General features: G+C 48.0%; 8 non-coding genes across 8 annotated transcripts; all 8 read right to left on the bottom strand.

The window, feature by feature from the left end:
* On the bottom strand, positions 1-74 carry TRNAI-AAU (transfer RNA isoleucine (anticodon AAU)). Its single transcript has one exon. It is a non-coding gene; the product is annotated as a tRNA-Ile (tRNA).
* A 3,506-nt stretch (positions 75-3,580) lies between these two features.
* On the bottom strand, positions 3,581-3,654 carry TRNAI-AAU (transfer RNA isoleucine (anticodon AAU)). Its single transcript has one exon. It is a non-coding gene; the product is annotated as a tRNA-Ile (tRNA).
* A 3,503-nt stretch (positions 3,655-7,157) lies between these two features.
* Positions 7,158-7,231, bottom strand: TRNAI-AAU (transfer RNA isoleucine (anticodon AAU)). The gene has a single exon. It is a non-coding gene; the product is annotated as a tRNA-Ile (tRNA).
* Positions 7,232-10,734: 3,503 nt separating this feature from the next.
* Positions 10,735-10,808, bottom strand: TRNAI-AAU (transfer RNA isoleucine (anticodon AAU)). Its single transcript has one exon. It is a non-coding gene; the product is annotated as a tRNA-Ile (tRNA).
* Positions 10,809-14,315: 3,507 nt separating this feature from the next.
* Positions 14,316-14,389, bottom strand: TRNAI-AAU (transfer RNA isoleucine (anticodon AAU)). Its single transcript has one exon. It is a non-coding gene; the product is annotated as a tRNA-Ile (tRNA).
* A 3,503-nt stretch (positions 14,390-17,892) lies between these two features.
* On the bottom strand, positions 17,893-17,966 carry TRNAI-AAU (transfer RNA isoleucine (anticodon AAU)). Its single transcript has one exon. It is a non-coding gene; the product is annotated as a tRNA-Ile (tRNA).
* A 3,504-nt stretch (positions 17,967-21,470) lies between these two features.
* Positions 21,471-21,544, bottom strand: TRNAI-AAU (transfer RNA isoleucine (anticodon AAU)). Its single transcript has one exon. It is a non-coding gene; the product is annotated as a tRNA-Ile (tRNA).
* Positions 21,545-25,047: 3,503 nt separating this feature from the next.
* Positions 25,048-25,121, bottom strand: TRNAI-AAU (transfer RNA isoleucine (anticodon AAU)). Its single transcript has one exon. It is a non-coding gene; the product is annotated as a tRNA-Ile (tRNA).
* Between the last annotated feature and the right edge of the window lie 214 nt (positions 25,122-25,335).

Genomic DNA, 25,335 nt, shown 5'->3' with positions numbered 1-25,335 from the left:
TGGCCAGTACGGGGATCGAACCCGCGACCTTGGCGTTATTAGCACCACGCTCTAACCAACTGAGCTAACCAGCCCTTAATACTCACGGTCACAGCAACAGCTACTAGCAGCCGCTGTCAGCAGAAAAATGTTCTTAGTACATACCTATTGAGCCCTTAGCGCCTACAGTCAGCACATGGGAAGGCGACTTGCAGCCCATGAGACGCGCCTGACAAGATGGAGCAGGTGACATCTAGACCATTCTTTGGCATGCACTGGATAAGAGCATTTGCACAAGATGTCGTCTTTGGGCCAGTTACAACCACTTTTGGGAAGGCTTACTGCTGCCACGGACTGCTGCCATTATAGACTCCACGCTCGAGGCTACATTATGAGGGGCAGCTGTCCTGGCCAAGCCTCAATGCCTAATGACTATAGAGTTGCTCCATATATAATACTAGTCCAATTTAGGTATTTTGCACCACAAAGTTATTTGCCACTTGGCTTACTTATGGCAACCTATTCTAAAGTCACTTCCAAGGTGACTCTAAGCAGTGCTTTAAGTGGGATTAGAAATTGAGGGGGGCTCTCGTTAGGGGGAGTGGCCTAGGCATGGGTGTGCTTAGTCCACGCCCCCATCAAGAACCCCCCTCACCTAAGAGTTGGGGGCTGCTAAAAGAAGCAGAGCTGGGATGCACTGGCATTATTACCTTTAATGCGCACAGCCCCTCCTTTTAAACAAAAGAAGCGGCTAAGCGGAGCAAAGGTGTGACCCCAGAATGCCACAGCACACACCCAGCAGGCAGCCTTTTCATTCAAGGAGCCACATGCTGCAATGCTTTACCACAGGCTCCTTGAATGAAAGTGATGCCTGCTGCTGATGGCTCTGTACTCTGAAACAGGAGGGGGTCTGAACTGCCCAGCTTGCCTTTTGTTTCTGAGTAAATAGCCATCAGCCAGCGTGAGTAGCGCAGGGGCTTCATGCTGGGTGATGGCTATTTACTCAGAAACAAAAGGAGGCCTGGCAGTCCAGCCCTCCTCCTGTTTCAGAGTACAGAGCCACCAGGCAGCCCGCACTGGACGGTTGCACCTGCTGCTTGCAGGTGACAGCACTTCGGTTTAGAAAAAAAGAAAAGGCAATTACTTTTTTTCTAATCCGTAGTGCTGACACCTGCACGCAGCTTGTGTAACCGTGCAGCCGCTGCACGGGTGGCCTCAGGTGTCAGCATGGCTGGGTCTAGTCGGGGGTGAGTCCCCGGCAGGGCCCCGGCTTAGGAGCCTTTTCTGGAGACTGCCGGATCTCGGCCCATGCTAGCCCCAGCCCACTTAAAGCTCTGCCTCTAAGTATCAAAGACTGATGATGCTCCTTGAAATGTCTTTTTTCCGGGAAGTCACTTCTGTCTGTGTATCTCACCAGGAACTGGATGTGTTGCCTGCAGGTTACATATAGATTGCTGTGGTAGGTGCATTAACCCACTAGGCGAGCTTATCAGGTGTCAAACCTGGGACTTGCAAGACACACATGCACACAAACACATGCTGCAAAAAACTGGACTTCCTCTGAGGCATCAGGTTGAATGTTGGTGCATGTCCCTTCCTTCATCTAGTATTACTTCCATTGGCCGATGGCAACCATTTTCCACCCCAATGTTGAGGATATTTAGTTTCACAAAGAGAGATTAATCATTGGGGGTGCGAGGCATGTAAAATCTGGCCCAGCATTAAGTCTTTGTCTTCACCCTGGGGCGTATGTTGATATGGGCAGAGATGTCTCCTGCCACTGTACCCGGGGACGTCAGTTGGGGGTTGCTAGAGGTCGCATCTGCGACCTCTGAGGTCTCCCTTGCGACATCTGTGTTCTCCCTTGCAACCTCTTGAAAAAAGTTCTCTTTTTTTGTTTTTTTGGGGGGGGTTTGTAATGCAAGCTCCTAGGCTGTGGCCAGCACCATGTAGCTCTTTACTTCTGGAGTGGCTGGCTTTCTTGTTCAGGGCCGTTAAAAAAAATAAGAACAATAAGAACAGGAGTGCCAAAAGTCTAACACTTTCAGCACTGACCCTAAATAAGAAAGAATAGGAATACCAAATAATGTGTCTTTCTGGAATGCTATACAATAATTGCTAGACTCATTAAAGGTTTATTTCAGGCACACTTCAGGGGGTGAGTCACTGATTTAGTCTGTTCTTAAACGCCTCAACTCAGCCTTTCATCTTTCTGAGGTCGATAAATGAGTACCAACACATGTTGGGTGATATTGGGTGTATATTTTTACAATATAAAGCGCTTAAGCGTAAGTGCTATATAATAACACATCATTATCATTTGGTCATGGACTTCTGCTTGCATTCACAGTAATTTGGGAATATGGGCCTATACACTCTGATCTTAACAATACATATGGCGATCCATTCTTGTATGAAATGTACATCACATCATGTACATCACACTATAGTGATATTGTAACCATATTTTTCGTGGTGTACAAGCTATGTGATGCCACTTGCTGTTTCGTCAACGGGTGAAAGGTTGTGTTCCATCGCTTCCTGCGATATCACTTCAGGGTGGGGTCAAATGACATCACTTCCTGTGATGTCATCAGGGGGTCAAGGGTCGTGTGATGTCACTTCCGCTACCCCTGGCATTTTGGTGAAATGACGTCCCTTTGGGGTTGCTGCCTGTTAATGATTGTTTAAACACTCACTCTCTGCTCTCAAAGCTGTGAGATTTGTTGTGCTCTTGCTTACTCCCATTCCAAGCCGCTTCTACCCCGCCGTACTGAGCATCGTTGCGCAGTCATGCCTCCTGCCTGCAACATTTTCAGTTGAGTGGGTGACAGCCCTGTTATCATTTGCCAGATGCCTTCTCCATTTACAGGAATTGTAATCAATTGCCTTTGCACTCACACATTTGCCGGGCATAGTTATCATTTGCACAGGTAATCAATCAGTTGCCATTCTTTGGCAATGACTGCCCAGGTCCCATAGCATTTGCCAGGATCAGAAGCTGGGCACGGCTAAGTGGGGCAGGGATGCTGCTGATAGGATATCCCAGCAGGTCCTTGTCCTATTCCAAACATTGAGACCTTGTAGAGGAAACCAAGAGGAAAGATTGGTTCACAGCGATTTGATTGATGGGGGACCTGCAAAAAAGGGGGGATCCTCAGGGGGTGTCCAAAGTTTAAGTTACCCATGGCTGGCCAGAGGGGTGCTGTGCTGCGATGTTGGGCCCATCTCCTCCCCGCAGGGTGATCCGACTCCCACAATTCAGAAGCCAGAAGACTCCTGAGATGTCAGCACACTGCAAACTTGGAGTGATGTTATCAATTTGGGACTGGCGGGAAATACCTGTGCTGCCACCGCCGGCTAAGAAGAGGAGGACCACGGATAGACTGCCTTCTTGCAGTCCTTTTGCTACAGCACTAGGACATGTAGTCATTTCAGGAGCCAAAGAACTGTTTTTGGCATTAGCCAGAGGACGTCTTTGCTTATATTGTGCTATTACTCAGAATTCCACATCGGCTTATTATTTTACAGATTTCATATTCGTCCAATGAGAGTTGTTCATTCATGACGCTCCAATTTTAAAAGGAAACCTAAAAAAGTGTGGCCTGTACGGGGATCGAACCCGCGACCTTGGCGTTATTAGCACCACGCTCTAACCAACTGAGCTAACCGGCCATTAATACTCGCGGTCACAGCAACAGCTACTAGCAGCCGCTGTCAGCAGAAAAATGTTCTTAGTACATTCCTATTGAGCCCTTAGCGCCTACAGTCAGCACATGGGAAGGCGACTTGCAGCCCATGAGACGCGCCTGACAAGATGGAGCAGGTGACATCTAGACCATTCTTTGGCATGCACTGGATAAGAGCATTTGCACAAGATGTCGTCTTTGGGCCAGTTACAACCACTTTTGGGAAGGCTTACTGCTGCCACGGACTGCTGCCATTATAGACTCCACGCTCGAGGCTACATTATGAGGGGCAGCTGTCCTGGCCAAGCCTCAATGCCTAATGACTATAGAGTTGCTCCATATATAATACTAGTCCAATTTAGGTATTTTGCACCACAAAGTTATTTGCCACTTGGCTTACTTATGGCAACCTATTCTAAAGTCACTTCCAAGGTGACTCTAAGCAGTGCTTTAAGTGGGATTAGAAATTGAGGGGGGCTCTCGTTAGGGGGCGTGGCCTAGGCATGGGTGTGCTTAGTCCACGCCCCCATCAAGAACCCCCCTCACCTAAGAGTTGGGGGCTGCTAAAAGAAGCAGAGCTGGGATACACAGGCATTATTACCTTTAATGCGCACAGCCCCTCCTTTTAAACAAAAGAAGCGGCTAAGCGGAGCAAAGGTGTGACCCCAGAATGCCACAGCACACACCCAGCAGGCAGCCTTTTCATTCAAGGAGCCACATGCTGCAATGCTTTACCACAGGCTCCTTGAATGAAAGTGATGCCTGCTGCTGATGGCTCTGTACTCTGAAACAGGAGGAGGTCTGAACTGCCCAGCTTGCCTTTTGTTTCTGAGTAAATAGCCATCAGCCAGCGTGAGTAGCGCAGGGGCTTCATGCTGGGTGATGGCTATTTACTCAGAAACAAAAGGAGGCCTGGCAGTCCAGCCCTCCTCCTGTTTCAGAGTACAGAGCCACCAGGCAGCCCGCACTGGACGGTTGCACCTGCTGCTTGCAGGTGACAGCACTTCGGTTTAGAAAAAAAGAAAAGGCAATTACTTTTTTTCTAATCCGTAGTGCTGACACCTGCACGCAGCTTGTGTAACCGTGCAGCCGCTGCACGGGCGGCCTCAGGTGTCAGCATGGCTGGGTCTAGTCGGGGGTGAGTCCCCGGCAGGGCCTCAGCTTAGGAGCCTTTTCTGGAGACTGCCGGATCTCGGCCCATGCTAGCCCCAGCCCACTTAAAGCTCTGCCTCTAAGTATCAAAGACTGATGATGCTCCTTGAAATGTCTTTTTTCCGGGAAGTCACTTCTGTCCGTGTATCTCACCAGGAACTGGATGTGTTGCCTGCAGGTTACATATAGATTGCTGTGGTAGGTGCATTAACCCACTAGGCGAGCTTATCAGGTGTCAAACCTGAGACTTGCAAGACACACATGCACACAAACACATGCTGCAAAAAACTGGACTTCCTCTGAGGCATCAGGTTGAATGTTGGTGCATGTCCCTTCCTTCATCTAGTATTACTTCCATTGGCCGATGGCAACCATTTTCCACCCCAATGTTGAGGATATTTAGTTTCACAAAGAGAGATTAATCATTGGGGGTGCGAGGCATGTAAAATCTGGCCCAGCATTAAGTCTTTGTCTTCACCCTGGGGCGTATGTTGATATGGGCAGAGATGTCTCCTGCCACTGTACCCAGGGACGTCGGTTGGGGGTTGCTAGAGGTCGCATCTGCGACCTCTGAGGTCTCCCTTGCGACATCTGTGTTCTCCCTTGCAACCTCTTGAAAAAAGTTCTCTTTTTTTGTTTTTTTGGGGGGGGTTTGTAATGCAAGCTCCTAGGCTGTGGCCAGCACCATGTAGCTCTTTACTTCTGGAGTGGCTGGCTTTCTTGTTCAGGGCCGTTAAAAAAAATAAGAACAATAAGAACAGGAGTGCCAAAAGTCTAACACTTTCAGCACTGACCCTAAATAAGAAAGAATAGGAATACCAAATAATGTGTCTTTCTGGAATGCTATACAATAATTGCTAGACTCATTAAAGGTTTATTTCAGGCACACTTCAGGGGGTGAGTCACTGATTTAGTCTGTTCTTAAACGCCTCAACTCAGCCTTTCATCTTTCTGAGGTCGATAAATGACTACCAACACATGTTGGGTGATATTGGGTGTATATTTTTACAATATAAAGCGCTTAAGCGTAAGTGCTATATAATAACACATCATTATCATTTGGTCATGGACTTCTGCTTGCATTCACAGTAATTTGGGAATATGGGCCTATACACTCTGATCTTAACAATACATATGGCGATCCATTCTTGTATGAAATGTACATCACATTATGTACATCACACTATAGTGATATTGTAACCATATTTTTCGTGGTGTACAATGCTATGTGATGCCACTTGCTGTTTCGTCAACGGGTGAAAGGTTGTGTTCCATCGCTTCCTGCGATATCACTTCAGGGTGGGGTCAAATGACATCACTTCCTGTGATGTCATCAGGGGGTCAAGGGTCGTGTGATGTCACTTCCGCTACCCCTGGCATTTTGGTGAAATGACGTCCCTTTGGTGTTGCTGCCTGTTAATGATTGCTTAAACACTCTCTCCTCTCAAAGCTGTGAGATTTGTTGTGCTCTTGCTTACTCCCATTCCAAGCCGCTTCTACCCCGCCGTACTGAGCATCGTTGCGCAGTCATGCCTCCTGCCTGCAACATTTTCAGTTGAGTGGGTGACAGCCCTGTTATCATTTGCCAGATGCCTTCTCCATTTACAGGAATTGTAATCTATTGCCTTTGCACTCACACATTTGCCGGGCATAGTTATCATTTGCACAGGTAATCAATCAGTTGCCATTCTTTGGCAATGACTGCCCAGGTCCCATAGCATTTGCCAGGATCAGAAGCTGGGCACGGCTAAGTGGGGCAGGGATGCTGCTGATAGGATATCCCAGCAGGTCCTTGTCCTATTCCAAACATTGAGACCTTGTAGAGGAAACCAAGAGGAAAGATTGGTTCACAGCGATTTGATTGATGGGGGACCTGCAAAAAAGGGGGGATCCTCAGGGGGTGTCCAAAGTTTAAGTTACCCATGGCTGGCCAGAGGGGTGCTGTGCTGCGATGTTGGGCCCATCTCCTCCCCGCAGGGTGATCTGACTCCCACAATTCAGAAGCCAGAAGACTCCTGAGATGTCAGCACACTGCAAACTTGGAGTGATGTTATCAATTTGGGACTGGCGGGAAATACCTGTGCTGCCACCGCCGGCTAAGAAGAGGAGGACCACGGATAGACTGCCTTCTTGCAGTCCTTTTGCTACAGCACTAGGACATGTAGTCATTTCAGGAGCCAAAGAACTGTTTTTGGCATTAGCCAGAGGACGTCTTTGCTTATATTGTGCTATTACTCAGAATTCCACATCGGCTTATTATTTTACAGATTTCATATTCGTTCAATGAGAGTTGTTCATTCATGACGCTCCAATTTTAAAAGGAAACCTAAAAAGGTGTGGCCAGTACGGGGATCGAACCCGCGACCTTGGCGTTATTAGCACCACGCTCTAACCAACTGAGCTAACCGGCCATTAATACTCGCGGTCACAGCAACAGCTACTAGCAGCCGCTGTCAGCAGAAAAATGTTCTTAGTACATTCCTATTGAGCCCTTAGCGCCTACAGTCAGCACATGGGAAGGCGACTTGCAGCCCATGAGACGCGCCTGACAAGATGGAGCAGGTGACATCTAGACCATTCTTTGGCATGCACTGGATAAGAGCATTTGCACAAGATGTCGTCTTTGGGCCAGTTACAACCACTTTTGGGAAGGCTTACTGCTGCCACGGACTGCTGCCATTATAGACTCCACGCTCGAGGCTACATTATGAGGGGCAGCTGTCCTGGCCAAGCCTCAATGCCTAATGACTATAGAGTTGCTCCATATATAATACTAGTCCAATTTAGGTATTTTGCACCACAAAGTTATTTGCCACTTGGCTTACTTATGGCAACCTATTCTAAAGTCACTTCCAAGGTGACTCTAAGCAGTGCTTTAAGTGGGATTAGAAATTGAGGGGGGCTCTCGTTAGGGGGCGTGGCCTAGGCATGGGTGTGCTTAGTCCACGCCCCCATCAAGAACCCCCCTCACCTAAGAGTTGGGGGCTGCTAAAAGAAGCAGAGCTGGGATACACAGGCATTATTACCTTTAATGCGCACAGCCCCTCCTTTTAAACAAAAGAAGCGGCTAAGCGGAGCAAAGGTGTGACCCCAGAATGCCACAGCACACACCCAGCAGGCAGCCTTTTCATTCAAGGAGCCACATGCTGCAATGCTTTACCACAGGCTCCTTGAATGAAAGTGATGCCTGCTGCTGATGGCTCTGTACTCTGAAACAGGAGGAGGTCTGAACTGCCCAGCTTGCCTTTTGTTTCTGAGTAAATAGCCATCAGCCAGCGTGAGTAGCGCAGGGGCTTCATGCTGGGTGATGGCTATTTACTCAGAAACAAAAGGAGGCCTGGCAGTCCAGCCCTCCTCCTGTTTCAGAGTACAGAGCCACCAGGCAGCCCGCACTGGACGGTTGCACCTGCTGCTTGCAGGTGACAGCACTTCGGTTTAGAAAAAAAGAAAAGGCAATTACTTTTTTTCTAATCCGTAGTGCTGACACCTGCACGCAGCTTGTGTAACCGTGCAGCCGCTGCACGGGCGGCCTCAGGTGTCAGCATGGCTGGGTCTAGTCGGGGGTGAGTCCCCGGCAGGGCCTCAGCTTAGGAGCCTTTTCTGGAGACTGCCGGATCTCGGCCCATGCTAGCCCCAGCCCACTTAAAGCTCTGCCTCTAAGTATCAAAGACTGATGATGCTCCTTGAAATGTCTTTTTTCCGGGAAGTCACTTCTGTCCGTGTATCTCACCAGGAACTGGATGTGTTGCCTGCAGGTTACATATAGATTGCTGTGGTAGGTGCATTAACCCACTAGGCGAGCTTATCAGGTGTCAAACCTGGGACTTGCAAGACACACATGCACACAAACACATGCTGCAAAAAACTGGACTTCCTCTGAGGCATCAGGTTGAATGTTGGTGCATGTCCCTTCCTTCATCTAGTATTACTTCCATTGGCCGATGGCAACCATTTTCCACCCCAATGTTGAGGATATTTAGTTTCACAAAGAGAGATTAATCATTGGGGGTGCGAGGCATGTAAAATCTGGCCCAGCATTAAGTCTTTGTCTTCACCCTGGGGCGTATGTTGATATGGGCAGAGATGTCTCCTGCCACTGTACCCAGGGACGTCGGTTGGGGGTTGCTAGAGGTCGCATCTGCGACCTCTGAGGTCTCCCTTGCGACATCTGTGTTCTCCCTTGCAACCTCTTGAAAAAAGTTCTCTTTTTTTGTTTTTTTGGGGGGGGTTTGTAATGCAAGCTCCTAGGCTGTGGCCAGCACCATGTAGCTCTTTACTTCTGGAGTGGCTGGCTTTCTTGTTCAGGGCCGTTAAAAAAAATAAGAACAATAAGAACAGGAGTGCCAAAAGTCTAACACTTTCAGCACTGACCCTAAATAAGAAAGAATAGGAATACCAAATAATGTGTCTTTCTGGAATGCTATACAATAATTGCTAGACTCATTAAAGGTTTATTTCAGGCACACTTCAGGGGGTGAGTCACTGATTTAGTCTGTTCTTAAACGCCTCAACTCAGCCTTTCATCTTTCTGAGGTCGATAAATGACTACCAACACATGTTGGGTGATATTGGGTGTATATTTTTACAATATAAAGCGCTTAAGCGTAAGTGCTATATAATAACACATCATTATCATTTGGTCATGGACTTCTGCTTGCATTCACAGTAATTTGGGAATATGGGCCTATACACTCTGATCTTAACAATACATATGGCGATCCATTCTTGTATGAAATGTACATCACATTATGTACATCACACTATAGTGATATTGTAACCATATTTTTCGTGGTGTACAATGCTATGTGATGCCACTTGCTGTTTCGTCAACGGGTGAAAGGTTGTGTTCCATCGCTTCCTGCGATATCACTTCAGGGTGGGGTCAAATGACATCACTTCCTGTGATGTCATCAGGGGGTCAAGGGTCGTGTGATGTCACTTCCGCTACCCCTGGCATTTTGGTGAAATGACGTCCCTTTGGTGTTGCTGCCTGTTAATGATTGCTTAAACACTCTCTCCTCTCAAAGCTGTGAGATTTGTTGTGCTCTTGCTTACTCCCATTCCAAGCCGCTTCTACCCCGCCGTACTGAGCATCGTTGCGCAGTCATGCCTCCTGCCTGCAACATTTTCAGTTGAGTGGGTGACAGCCCTGTTATCATTTGCCAGATGCCTTCTCCATTTACAGGAATTGTAATCTATTGCCTTTGCACTCACACATTTGCCGGGCATAGTTATCATTTGCACAGGTAATCAATCAGTTGCCATTCTTTGGCAATGACTGCCCAGGTCCCATAGCATTTGCCAGGATCAGAAGCTGGGCACGGCTAAGTGGGGCAGGGATGCTGCTGATAGGATATCCCAGCAGGTCCTTGTCCTATTCCAAACATTGAGACCTTGTAGAGGAAACCAAGAGGAAAGATTGGTTCACAGCGATTTGATTGATGGGGGACCTGCAAAAAAGGGGGGATCCTCAGGGGGTGTCCAAAGTTTAAGTTACCCATGGCTGGCCAGAGGGGTGCTGTGCTGCGATGTTGGGCCCATCTCCTCCCCGCAGGGTGATCCGACTCCCACAATTCAGAAGCCAGAAGACTCCTGAGATGTCAGCACACTGCAAACTTGGAGTGATGTTATCAATTTGGGACTGGCGGGAAATACCTGTGCTGCCACCGCCGGCTAAGAAGAGGAGGACCACGGATAGACTGCCTTCTTGCAGTCCTTTTGCTACAGCACTAGGACATGTAGTCATTTCAGGAGCCAAAGAACTGTTTTTGGCATTAGCCAGAGGACGTCTTTGCTTATATTGTGCTATTACTCAGAATTCCACATCGGCTTATTATTTTACAGATTTCATATTCGTCCAATGAGAGTTGTTCATTCATGACGCTCCAATTTTAAAAGGAAACCTAAAAAGGTGTGGCCAGTACGGGGATCGAACCCGCGACCTTGGCGTTATTAGCACCACGCTCTAACCAACTGAGCTAACCGGCCATTAATACTCGCGGTCACAGCAACAGCTACTAGCAGCCGCTGTCAGCAGAAAAATGTTCTTAGTACATTCCTATTGAGCCCTTAGCGCCTACAGTCAGCACATGGGAAGGGGACTTGCAGCCCATGAGACGCGCCTGACAAGATGGAGCAGGTGACATCTAGACCATTCTTTGGCATGCACTGGATAAGAGCATTTGCACAAGATGTCGTCTTTGGGCCAGTTACAACCACTTTTGGGAAGGCTTACTGCTGCCACGGACTGCTGCCATTATAGACTCCACGCTCGAGGCTACATTATGAGGGGCAGCTGTCCTGGCCAAGCCTCAATGCCTAATGACTATAGAGTTGCTCCATATATAATACTAGTCCAATTTAGGTATTTTGCACCACAAAGTTATTTGCCACTTGGCTTACTTATGGCAACCTATTCTAAAGTCACTTCCAAGGTGACTCTAAGCAGTGCTTTAAGTGGGATTAGAAATTGAGGGGGGCTCTCGTTAGGGGGCGTGGCCTAGGCATGGGTGTGCTTAGTCCACGCCCCCATCAAGAACCCCCCTCACCTAAGAGTTGGGGGCTGCTAAAAGAAGCAGAGCTGGGATACACAGGCATTATTACCTTTAATGCGCACAGCCCCTCCTTTTAAACAAAAGAAGCGGCTAAGCGGAGCAAAGGTGTGACCCCAGAATGCCACAGCACACACCCAGCAGGCAGCCTTTTCATTCAAGGAGCCACATGCTGCAATGCTTTACCACAGGCTCCTTGAATGAAAGTGATGCCTGCTGCTGATGGCTCTGTACTCTGAAACAGGAGGAGGTCTGAACTGCCCAGCTTGCCTTTTGTTTCTGAGTAAATAGCCATCAGCCAGCGTGAGTAGCGCAGGGGCTTCATGCTGGGTGATGGCTATTTACTCAGAAACAAAAGGAGGCCTGGCAGTCCAGCCCTCCTCCTGTTTCAGAGTACAGAGCCACCAGGCAGCCCGCACTGGACGGTTGCACCTGCTGCTTGCAGGTGACAGCACTTCGGTTTAGAAAAAAAGAAAAGGCAATTACTTTTTTTCTAATCCGTAGTGCTGACACCTGCACGCAGCTTGTGTAACCGTGCAGCCGCTGCACGGGCGGCCTCAGGTGTCAGCATGGCTGGGTCTAGTCGGGGGTGAGTCCCCGGCAGGGCCTCAGCTTAGGAGCCTTTTCTGGAGACTGCCGGATCTCGGCCCGTGCTAGCCCCAGCCCACTTAAAGCTCTGCCTCTAAGTATCAAAGACTGATGATGCTCCTTGAAATGTCTTTTTTCCGGGAAGTCACTTCTGTCCGTGTATCTCACCAGGAACTGGATGTGTTGCCTGCAGGTTACATATAGATTGCTGTGGTAGGTGCATTAACCCACTAGGCGAGCTTATCAGGTGTCAAACCTGGGACTTGCAAGACACACATGCACACAAACACATGCTGCAAAAAACTGGACTTCCTCTGAGGCATCAGGTTGAATGTTGGTGCATGTCCCTTCCTTCATCTAGTATTACTTCCATTGGCCGATGGCAACCATTTTCCACCCCAATGTTGAGGATATTTAGTTTCACAAAGAGAGATTAATCATTGGGGGTGCGAGGCATGTAAAATCTGGCCCAGCATTAAGTCTTTGTCTTCACCCTGGGGCGTATGTTGATATGGGCAGAGATGTCTCCTGCCACTGTACCCAGGGACGTCGGTTGGGGGTTGCTAGAGGTCGCATCTGCGACCTCTGAGGTCTCCCTTGCGACATCTGTGTTCTCCCTTGCAACCTCTTGAAAAAAGTTCTCTTTTTTTGTTTTTTTAGGGGGGTTTTGTAATGCAAGCTCCTAGGCTGTGGCCAGCACCATGTAGCTCTTTACTTCTGGAGTGGCTGGCTTTCTTGTTCAGGGCCGTTAAAAAAAATAAGAACAATAAGAACAGGAGTGCCAAAAGTCTAACACTTTCAGCACTGACCCTAAATAAGAAAGAATAGGAATACCAAATAATGTGTCTTTCTGGAATGCTATACAATAATTGCTAGACTCATTAAAGGTTTATTTCAGGCACACTTCAGGGGGTGAGTCACTGATTTAGTCTGTTCTTAAACGCCTCAACTCAGCCTTTCATCTTTCTGAGGTCGATAAATGAGTACCAACACATGTTGGGTGATATTGGGTGTATATTTTTACAATATAAAGCGCTTAAGCGTAAGTGCTATATAATAACACATCATTATCATTTGGTCATGGACTTCTGCTTGCATTCACAGTAATTTGGGAATATGGGCCTATACACTCTGATCTTAACAATACATATGGCGATCCATTCTTGTATGAAATGTACATCACATTATGTACATCACACTATAGTGATATTGTAACCATATTTTTCGTGGTGTACAATGCTATGTGATGCCACTTGCTGTTTCGTCAACGGGTGAAAGGTTGTGTTCCATCGCTTCCTGCGATATCACTTCAGGGTGGGGTCAAATGACATCACTTCCTGTGATGTCATCAGGGGGTCAAGGGTCATGTGATGTCACTTCCGCTACCCCTGGCATTTTGGTGAAATGACGTCCCTTTGGGGTTGCTGCCTGTTAATGATTGTTTAAACACTCACTCTCTGCTCTCAAAGCTGTGAGATTTGTTGTGCTCTTGCTTACTCCCATTCCAAGCCGCTTCTACCCCGCCGTACTGAGCATCGTTGCGCAGTCATGCCTCCTGCCTGCAACATTTTCAGTTGAGTGGGTGACAGCCCTGTTATCATTTGCCAGATGCCTTCTCCATTTACAGGAATTGTAATCAATTGCCTTTGCACTCACACATTTGCCGGGCATGGTTATCATTTGCACAGGTAATCAATCAGTTGCCATTCTTTGGCAATGACTGCCCAGGTCCCATAGCATTTGCCAGGATCAGAAGCTGGGCACGGCTAAGTGGGGCAGGGATGCTGCTGATAGGATATCCCAGCAGGTCCTTGTCCTATTCCAAACATTGAGACCTTGTAGAGGAAACCAAGAGGAAAGATTGGTACACAGCGATTTGATTGATGGGGGACCTGCAAAAAAGGGGGGATCTTCAGGGGGTGTCCAAAGTTTAAGTTACCCATGGCTGGCCAGAGGGGTGCTGTGCTGCGATGTTGGGCCCATCTCCTCCCCGCAGGGTGATCCGACTCCCACAATTCAGAAGCCAGAAGACTCCTGAGATGTCAGCACACTGCAAACTTGGAGTGATGTTATCAATTTGGGACTGGCGGGAAATACCTGTGCTGCCACCGCCGGCTAAGAAGAGGAGGACCACGGATAGACTGCCTTCTTGCAGTCCTTTTGCTACAGCACTAGGACATGTAGTCATTTCAGGAGCCAAAGAACTGTTTTTGGCATTAGCCAGAGGACGTCTTTGCTTATATTGTGCTATTACTCAGAATTCCACATCGGCTTATTATTTTACAGATTTCATATTCGTCCAATGAGAGTTCTTCATTCATGACGCTCCAATTTTAAAAGGAAACTTAAAAAGGTGTGGCCAGTACGGGGATCGAACCCACGACCTTGGCGTTATTAGCACCACGCTCTAACCAACTGAGCTAACCGGCCATTAACACTCACGGTCACAGCAACAGCTACTAGCAGCCGCTGTCAGCAGAAAAATGTTCTGAGTACATACCTATTGAGCCCTTAGCGCCTACAGTCAGCACATGGGAAGGCGACTTGCAGCCCATGAGACACGCCTGACAAGATGGAGCAGGTGACATCTAGACCATTCTTTGGCATGCACTGGATAAGAGCATTTGCACAAGATGTCGTCTTTGGGCCAGTTACAACCACTTTTGGGAAGGCTTACTGCTGCCACGGACTGCTGCCATTATAGACTCCACGCTCGAGGCTACATTATGAGGGGCAGCTGTCCTGGCCAAGCCTCAATGCCTAATGACTATAGAGTTGCTCCATATATAATACTAGTCCAATTTAGGTATTTTGCACCACAAAGTTATTTGCCACTTGGCTTACTTATGGCAACCTATTCTAAAGTCACTTCCAAGGTGACTCTAAGCAGTGCTTTAAGTGGGATTAGAAATTGAGGGGGGCTCTCGTTAGGGGGCGTGGCCTAGGCATGGGTGTGCTTAGTCCACGCCCCCATCAAGAACCCCCCTCACCTAAGAGTTGGGGGCTGCTAAAAGAAGCAGAGCTGGGATGCACTGGCATTATTACCTTTAATGCGCACAGCCCCTCCTTTTAAACAAAAGAAGCGGCTAAGCGGAGCAAAGGTGTGACCCCAGAATGCCACAGCACACACCCAGCAGGCAGCCTTTTCATTCAAGGAGCCACATGCTGCAATGCTTTACCACAGGCTCCTTGAATGAAAGTGATGCCTGCTGCTGATGGCTCTGTACTCTGAAACAGGAGGAGGTCTGAACTGCCCAGCTTGCCTTTTGTTTCTGAGTAAATAGCCATCAGCCAGCGTGAGTAGCGCAGGGGCTTCATGCTGGGTGATGGCTATTTACTCAGAAACAAAAGGAGGCCTGGCAGTCCAGCCCTCCTCCTGTTTCAGAGTACAGAGCCACCAGGCAGCCCGCACTGGACGGTTGCACCTGCTGCTTGCAGGTGACAGCACTTCGGTTTAGAAAAAAAGAAAAGGCAATTACTTTTTTTCTAATCCGTAGTGCTGACACCTGCACGCAGCTTGTGTAACCGTGCAGCCGCTGCACGGGCGGCCTCAGGTGTCAGCATGGCTGGGTCTAGTCGGGGGTGAGTCCCTGGCAGGGCCTCAGCTTAGGAGCCTTTTCTGGAGACTGCCGGATCTCGGCCCATGCTAGCCCCAGCCCACTTAAAGCTCTGCCTCTAAGTATCAAAGACTGATGATGCTCCTTGAAATGTCTTTTTTCCGGGAAGTCACTTCTGTCCGTGTATCTCACCAGGAACTGGATGTGTTGCCTTCAGATTACATATAGATTGCTGTGGTAGGTGCATTAACCCACTAGGCGAGCTTATCAGGTGTCAAACCTGGGACTTGCAAGACACACATGCACACAAACACATGCTGCAAAAAACTGGACTTCCTCTGAGGCATCAGGTTGAATGTTGGTGCATGTCCCTTCCTTCATCTAGTATTACTTCCATTGGCCGATGGCAACCATTTTCCACCCCAATGTTGAGGATATTTAGTTTCACAAAGAGAGATTAATCATTGGGGGTGCGAGGCATGTAAAATCTGGCCCAGCATTAAGTCTTTGTCTTCACCCTGGGGCGTATGTTGATATGGGCAGAGATGTCTCCTGCCACTGTACCCAGGGACGTCAGTTGGGGGTTGCTAGAGGTCGCATCTGCGACCTCTGAGGTCTCCCTTGCGACATCTGTGTTCTCCCTTGCAACCTCTTGAAAAAAGTTCTCTTTTTTTGTTTTTTTGGGGGGGGTTTGTAATGCAAGCTCCTAGGCTGTGGCCAGCACCATGTAGCTCTTTACTTCTGGAGTGGCTGGCTTTCTTGTTCAGGGCCGTTAAAAAAAATAAGAACAATAAGAACAGGAGTGCCAAAAGTCTAACACTTTCAGCACTGACCCTAAATAAGAAAGAATAGGAATACCAAATAATGTGTCTTTCTGGAATGCTATACAATAATTGCTAGACTCATTAAAGGTTTATTTCAGGCACACTTCAGGGGGTGAGTCACTGATTTAGTCTGTTCTTAAACGCCTCAACTCAGCCTTTCATCTTTCTGAGGTCGATAAATGAGTACCAACACATGTTGGGTGATATTGGGTGTATATTTTTACAATATAAAGCGCTTAAGCGTAAGTGCTATATAATAACACATCATTATCATTTGGTCATGGACTTCTGCTTGCATTCACAGTAATTTGGGAATATGGGCCTATACACTCTGATCTTAACAATACATATGGCGATCCATTCTTGTATGAAATGTACATCACATTATGTACATCACACTATAGTGATATTGTAACCATATTTTTCGTAGTGTACAATGCTATGTGATGCCACTTCGTGTTTCGTCAACGGGTGAAAGGTTGTGTTCCATCGCTTCCTGCGATATCACTTCAGGGTGGGGTCAAATGACATCACTTCCTGTGATGTCATCAGGGGGTCAAGGGTCGTGTGATGTCACTTCCGCTACCCCTGGCATTTTGGTGAAATGACGTCCCTTTGGTGTTGCTGCCTGTTAATGATTGCTTAAACACTCTCTCCTCTCAAAGCTGTGAGATTTGTTGTGCTCTTGCTTACTCCCATTCCAAGCCGCTTCTACCCCGCCGTACTGAGCATCGTTGCGCAGTCATGCCTCCTGCCTGCAACATTTTCAGTTGAGTGGGTGACAGCCCTGTTATCATTTGCCAGATGCCTTCTCCATTTACAGGAATTGTAATCTATTGCCTTTGCACTCACACATTTGCCGGGCATGGTTATCATTTGCACAGGTAATCAATCAGTTGCCATTCTTTGGCAATGACTGCCCAGGTCCCATAGCATTTGCCAGGATCAGAAGCTGGGCACGGCTAAGTGGGGCAGGGATGCTGCTGATAGGATATCCCAGCAGGTCCTTGTCCTATTCCAAACATTGAGACCTTGTAGAGGAAACCAAGAGGAAAGATTGGTACACAGCGATTTGATTGATGGGGGACCTGCAAAAAAGGGGGGATCCTCAGGGGGTGTCCAAAGTTTAAGTTACCCATGGCTGGCCAGAGGGGTGCTGTGCTGCGATGTTGGGCCCATCTCCTCCCCGCAGGGTGATCCGACTCCCACAATTCAGAAGCCAGAAGACTCCTGAGATGTCAGCACACTGCAAACTTGGAGTGATGTTATCAATTTGGGACTGGCGGGAAATACCTGTGCTGCCACCGCCGGCTAAGAAGAGGAGGACCACGGATAGACTGCCTTCTTGCAGTCCTTTTGCTACAGCACTAGGACATGTAGTCATTTCAGGAGCCAAAGAACTGTTTTTGGCATTAGCCAGAGGACGTCTTTGCTTATATTGTGCTATTACTCAGAATTCCACATCGGCTTATTATTTTACAGATTTCATATTCGTCCAATGAGAGTTCTTCATTCATGACGCTCCAATTTTAAAAGGAAACTTAAAAAGGTGTGGCCAGTACGGGGATCGAACCCGCGACCTTGGCGTTATTAGCACCACGCTCTAACCAACTGAGCTAACCGGCCCTTAATACTCATGGTCACAGCAACAGCTACTAGCAGCCGCTGTCAGCAGAAAAATGTTCTTAGTACATACCTATTGAGCCCTTAGCGCCTACAGTCAGCACATGGGAAGGCGACTTGCAGCCCATGAGACGCGCCTGACAAGATGGAGCAGGTGACATCTAGACCATTCTTTGGCATGCACTGGATAAGAGCATTTGCACAAGATGTCGTCTTTGGGCCAGTTACAACCACTTTTGGGAAGGCTTACTGCTGCCACGGACTGCTGCGATTATAGACTCCACGCTCGAGGCTACATTATGAGGGGCAGCTGTCCTGGCCAAGCCTCAATGCCTAATGACTATAGAGTTGCTCCATACATAATACTAGTCCAATTTAGGTATTTTGCACCACAAAGTTATTTGCCACTTGGCTTACTTATGGCAACCTATTCTAAAGTCACTTCCAAGGTGACTCTAAGCAGTGCTTTAAGTGGGATTAGAAATTGAGGGGGGCTCTCGTTAGGGGGCGTGGCCTAGGCATGGGTGTGCTTAGTCCACGCCCCCATCAAGAACCCCCCTCACCTAAGAGTTGGGGGCTGCTAAAAGAAGCAGAGCTGGGATGCACTGGCATTATTACCTTTAATGCGCACAGCCCCTCCTTTTAAACAAAAGAAGCGGCTAAGCGGAGCAAAGGTGTGACCCCAGAATGCCACAGCACACACCCAGCAGGCAGCCTTTTCATTCAAGGAGCCACATGCTGCAATGCTTTACCACAGGCTCCTTGAATGAAAGTGATGCCTGCTGCTGATGGCTCTGTACTCTGAAACAGGAGGAGGTCTGAACTGCCCAGCTTGCCTTTTGTTTCTGAGTAAATAGCCATCAGCCAGCGCGAGTAGCGCAGGGGCTTCATGCTGGGTGATGGCTATTTACTCAGAAACAAAAGGAGGCCTGGCAGTCCAGCCCTCCTCCTGTTTCAGAGTACAGAGCCACCAGGCAGCCCGCACTGGACGGTTGCACCTGCTGCTTGCAGGTGACAGCACTTCGGTTTAGAAAAAAAGAAAAGGCAATTACTTTTTTTCTAATCCGTAGTGCTGACACCTGCACGCAGCTTGTGTAACCGTGCAGCCGCTGCACGGGCGGCCTCAGGTGTCAGCATGGCTGGGTCTAGTCGGGGGTGAGTCCCCGGCAGGGCCCCGGCTTAGGAGCCTTTTCTGGAGACTGCCGGATCTCGGCCCATGCTAGCCCCAGCCCACTTAAAGCTCTGCCTCTAAGTATCAAAGACTGATGATGCTCCTTGAAATGTCTTTTTTCCGGGAAGTCACTTCTGTCCGTGTATCTCACCAGGAACTGGATGTGTTGCCTGCAGGTTATATATAGATTGCTGTGGTAGGTGCATTAACCCACTAGGCGAGCTTATCAGGTGTCAAACCTGGGACTTGCAAGACACACATGCACACAAACACATGCTGCAAAAAACTGGACTTCCTCTGAGGCATCAGGTTGAATGTTGGTGCATGTCCCTTCCTTCATCTAGTATTACTTCCATTGGCCAATGGCAACCATTTTCCACCCCAATGTTGAGGATATTTAGTTTCACAAAGAGAGATTAATCATTGGGGGTGCGAGGCATGTAAAATCTGGCCCAGCATTAAGTCTTTGTCTTCACCCTGGGGCGTATGTTGATATGGGCAGAGATGTCTCCTGCCACTGTACCCGGGGACGTCAGTTGGGGGTTGCTAGAGGTCGCATCTGCAACCTCTGAGGTCTCCCTTGCGACATCTGTGTTCTCCCTTGCAACCTCTTGAAAAAAGTTCTCTTTTTTTGTTTTTTTGGGGGGGTTTTGTAATGCAAGCTCCTAGGTTGTGGCCAGCACCATGTAGCTCTTTACTTCTGGAGTGGCTGGCTTTCTTGTTCAGGGCCGTTAAAAAAAATAAGAACAATAAGAACAGGAGTGCCAAAAGTCTAACACTTTCAGCACTGACCCTAAATAAGAAAGAATAGGAATACCAAATAATGTTTCTTTCTGGAATGCTATACAATAATTGCTAGACTCATTAAAGGTTTATTTCAGGCACACTTCAGGGGGTGAGTCACTGATTTAGTCTGTTCTTAAACGCCTCAACTTAGCCTTTCATCTTTCTGAGGTCGATAAATGAGTACCAACACATGTTGGGTGATATTGGGTGTATATTTTTACAATATAAAGTGCTTAAGCGTAAGTGCTATATAATAACACATCATTATCATTTGGTCATGGACTTCTGCTTGCATTCACAGTAATTTGGGAATATGGGCCTATACACTCTGATCTTAACAATACATATGGCGATCCATTCTTGTATGAAATGTACATCACATTATGTACATCACACTATAGTGATATTGTAACCATATTTTTCGTAGTGTACAATGCTATGTGATGCCACTTCGTGTTTCATCAACGGGTGAAAGGTTGTGTTCCATCGCTTCCTGCGATATCACTTCAGGGTGGGGTCAAATGACATCACTTCCTGTGATGTCATCAGGGGGTCAAGGGTCGTGTGATGTCACTTCCGCTACCCCTGGCATTTTGGTGAAATGACGTCCCTTTGGGGTTGCTGCCTGTTAATGATTGCTTAAACACTCTCTCCTCTCAAAGCTGTGAGATTTGTTGAGCTCTTGCTTACTCCCCATTCCAAGCCGCTTCTACCCCGCCGTACTGAGCATCGTTGCGCAGTCATGCCTCCTGCTTGCAACATTTTCAGTGGAGTGGGTGACAGCCCTGTTATCATTTGCCAGATGCCTTCTCCATTTACAGGAATTCTAATCAATTGCCTTTGCACTCACACATTTGCCGGGCATGGTTATCATTTGCACAGGTAATCAATCAGTTGCCATTCTTTGGCAATGACTGCCCAGGTCCCATAGCATTTGCCAGGATCAGAAGCTGGGCACGGCTAAGTGGGGCAGGGATGCTGCTGATAGGATATCCCAGCAGGTCCTCGACCTATTCCAAACAATGAGACCTTGTAGAGGATACCAAGAGGAAAGATTGGTACACAGCGATTTGATTGATGGGGGGCCTGCAAAAAAGGGGGGATTCTCAGGGGGTGTCCAAAGTTTAAGTTACCCATGGCGGGCCAGAGGGGTGCTGTGCTGCGATGTTGGGCCCATCTCCTCCCCGCAGGGTGATCCGACTCCCACAATTCAGAAGCCAGAAGACTCCTGAGATGTCAGCACACTGCAAACTTGGAGTGATGTTATCAATTTGGGACTGGCGGGAAATACCTATGCTGCCACCGCCGGCTAAGAAGAGGAGGACCACGGATAGACTGCCTTCTTGCAGTCCTTTTGCTACAGCACTAGGACATGTAGTCATTTCAGGAGCCAAAGAACTGTTTTTGGCATTAGCCAGAGGACGTCTTTGCTTATATTGTGCTATTACTCAGAATTCCACATCGGCTTATTATTTTACAGATTTCATATTCGTCCAATGAGAGTTCTTCATTCATGACGCTCCAATTTTAAAAGGAAACCTAAAAAGGTGTGGCCAGTACGGGGATCGAACCCGCGACATTGGCGTTATTAGCACCACGCTCTAACCAACTGAGCTAACCGGCCATTAATACTCGCGGTCACAGCAACAGCTACTAGCAGCCGCTGTCAGCAGAAAAATGTTCTTGGTACATTCCTATTGAGCCCTTAGCGCCTACAGTCAGCACATGGGAAGGCGACTTGCAGCCCATGAGACGCGCCTGACAAGATGGAGCAGGTGACATCTAGACCATTCTTTGGCATGCACTGGATAAGAGCATTTGCACAAGATGTCGTCTTTGGGCCAGTTACAACCACTTTTGGGAAGGCTTACTGCTGCCACGGACTGCTGCCATTATAGACTCCACGCTCGAGGCTACATTATGAGGGGCAGCTGTCCTGGCCAAGCCTCAATGCCTAATGACTATAGAGTTGCTCCATATATAATACTAGTCCAATTTAGGTATTTTGCACCACAAAGTTATTTGCCACTTGGCTTACTTATGGCAACCTATTCTAAAGTCACTTCCAAGGTGACTCTAAGCAGTGCTTTAAGTGGGATTAGAAATTGAGGGGGGCTCTCGTTAGGGGGCGTGGCCTAGGCATGGGTGTGCTTAGTCCACGCCCCCATCAAGAACCCCCCTCACCTAAGAGTTGGTGGCTGCTAAAAGAAGCAGAGCTGGGATACACTGGCATTATTACCTTTAATGCGCACAGCCCCTCCTTTTAAACAAAAGAAGCGGCTAAGCGGAGCAAAGGTGTGACCCCAGAATGCCACAGCACACACCCAGCAGGCAGCCTTTTCATTCAAGGAGCCACATGCTGCAATGCTTTACCACAGGTTCCTTGAATGAAAGTGATGCCTGCTGCTGATGGCTCTGTACTCTGAAACAGGAGGAGGTCTGAACTGCCCAGCTTGCCTTTTGTTTCTGAGTAAATAGCCATCAGCCAGCGTGAGTAGCGCAGGGGCTTCATGCTGGGTGATGGCTATTTACTCAGAAACAAAAGGAGGCCTGGCAGTCCAGCCCTCCTCCTGTTTCAGAGTACAGAGCCACCAGGCAGCCCGCACTGGACGGTTGCACCTGCTGCTTGCAGGTGACAGCACTTCGGTTTAGAAAAAAAGAAAAGGCAATTACTTTTTTTCTAATCCGTAGTGCTGACACCTGCACGCAGCTTGTGTAACCGTGCAGCCGCTGCACGGGCGGCCTCAGGTGTCAGCATGGCTGGGTCTAGTCGGGGGTGAGTCCCCGGCAGGGCCTCAGCTTAGGAGCCTTTTCTGGAGACTGCCGGATCTCGGCCCATGCTAGCCCCAGCCCACTTAAAGCTCTGCCTCTAAGTATCAAAGACTGATGATGCTCCTTGAAATGTCTTTTTTCCGGGAAGTCACTTCTGTCCGTGTATCTCACCAGGAACTGGATGTGTTGCCTGCAGGTTACATATAGATTGCTGTGGTAGGTGCATTAACCCACTAGGCGAGCTTATCAGGTGTCAAACCTGGGACTTGCAAGACACACATGCACACAAACACATGCTGCAAAAAACTGGACTTCCTCTGAGGCATCAGGTTGAATGTTGGTGCATGTCCCTTCCTTCATCTAGTATTACTTCCATTGGCCGATGGCAACCATTTTCCACCCCAATGTTGAGGATATTTAGTTTCACAAAGAGAGATTAATCATTGGGGGTGCGAGGCATGTAAAATCTGGCCCAGCATTAAGTCTTTGTCTTCACCCTGGGGCGTATGTTGATATGGGCAGAGATGTCTCCTGCCACTGTACCCAGGGACGTCAGTTGGGGGTTGCTAGAGGTCGCATCTGCGACCTCTGAGGTCTCCCTTGCGACATCTGTGTTCTCCCTTGCAACCTCTTGAAAAAAGTTCTCTTTTTTTGTTTTTTTAGGGGGGTTTTGTAATGCAAGCTCCTAGGCTGTGGCCAGCACCATGTAGCTCTTTACTTCTGGAGTGGCTGGCTTTCTTGTTCAGGGCCGTTAAAAAAAATAAGAACAATAAGAACAGGAGTGCCAAAAGTCTAACACTTTCAGCACTGACCCTAAATAAGAAAGAATAGGAATACCAAATAATGTGTCTTTCTGGAATGCTATACAATAATTGCTAGACTCATTAAAGGTTTATTTCAGGCACACTTCAGGGGGTGAGTCACTGATTTAGTCTGTTCTTAAAAGCCTCAACTCAGCCTTTCATCTTTCTGAGGTCGATAAATGAGTACCAACACATGTTGGGTGATATTGGGTGTATATTTTTACAATATAAAGCGCTTAAGCGTAAGTGCTATATAATAACACATCATTATCATTTGGTCATGGACTTTTGCTTGCATTCACAGTAATTTGGGAATATGGGCCTATACACTCTGATCTTAACAATACATATGGCGATCCATTCTTGTATGAAATGTACATCACATTATGTACATCACACTATAGTGATATTGTAACCATATTTTTCGTGGTGTACAATGCTATGTGATGCCACTTGCTGTTTCGTCAACGGGTGAAAGGTTGTGTTCCATCGCTTCCTGCGATATTACTTCAGGGTGGGGTCAAATGACATCACTTCCTGTGATGTCATCAGGGGGTCAAGGGTCGTGTGATGTCACTTCCGCTACCCCTGGCATTTTGGTGAAATGACGTCCCTTTGGGGTTGCTGCCTGTTAATGCTTGTTTAAACACTCTCTCCTCTCAAAGCTGTGAGATTTGTTGTGCTCTTGCTTACTCCCATTCCAAGCCGCTTCTACCCCGCCGTACTGAGCATCGTTGCGCAGTCATGCCTCCTGCCTGCAACATTTTCAGTTGAGTGGGTGACAGCCCTGTTATCATTTGCCAGATGCCTTCTCCATTTACAGGAATTGTAATCAATTGCCTTTGCACTCACACATTTGCCGGGCATGGTTATCATTTGCACAGGTAATCAATCAGTTGCCATTCTTTGGCAATGACTGCCCAGGTCCCATAGCATTTGCCAGGATCAGAAGCTGGGCACGGCTAAGTGGGGCAGGGATGCTGCTGATAGGATATCCCAGCAGGTCCTTGTCCTATTCCAAACATTGAGACCTTGTAGAGGAAACCAAGAGGAAAGATTGGTACACAGCGATTTGATTGATGGGGGACCTGCAAAAAAGGGGGGATCTTCAGGGGGTGTCCAAAGTTTAAGTTACCCATGGCTGGCCAGAGGGGTGCTGTGCTGCGATGTTGGGCCCATCTCCTCCCCGCAGGGTGATCCGACTCCCACAATTCAGAAGCCAGAAGACTCCTGAGATGTCAGCACACTGCAAACTTGGAGTGATGTTATCAATTTGGGACTGGCGGGAAATACCTGTGCTGCCACCGCCGGCTAAGAAGAGGAGGACCACGGATAGACTGCCTTCTTGCAGTCCTTTTGCTACAGCACTAGGACATGTAGTCATTTCAGGAGCCAAAGAACTGTTTTTGGCATTAGCCAGAGGACGTCTTTGCTTATATTGTGCTATTACTCAGAATTCCACATCGGCTTATTATTTTACAGATTTCATATTCGTCCAATGAGAGTTCTTCATTCATGACGCTCCAATTTTAAAAGGAAACTTAAAAAGGTGTGGCCAGTACGGGGATCGAACCCGCGACCTTGGCGTTATTAGCACCACGCTCTAACCAACTGAGCTAACCGGCCATTAATACTCACGGTCACAGCAACAGCTACTAGCAGCCGCTGTCAGCAGAAAAATGTTCTGAGTACATACCTATTGAGCCCTTAGCGCCTACAGTCAGCACATGGGAAGGCGACTTGCAGCCCATGAGACACGCCTGACAAGATGGAGCAGGTGACATCTAGACCATTCTTTGGCATGCACTGGATAAGAGCATTTGCACAAGATGTCGTCTTT

The sequence above is a fragment of the Ambystoma mexicanum genome, chromosome 1p (genome assembly GCF_040938575.1).
Source record: "Ambystoma mexicanum isolate Mex_15411 chromosome 1p, UKY_AmexF1_1, whole genome shotgun sequence".
Taxonomy (NCBI): Eukaryota; Metazoa; Chordata; class Amphibia; order Caudata; family Ambystomatidae; genus Ambystoma; species Ambystoma mexicanum.
The sequence above is the reverse complement of the archived record's forward strand: the minus strand, read 5'-3'. Positions and strand labels throughout refer to the sequence as shown.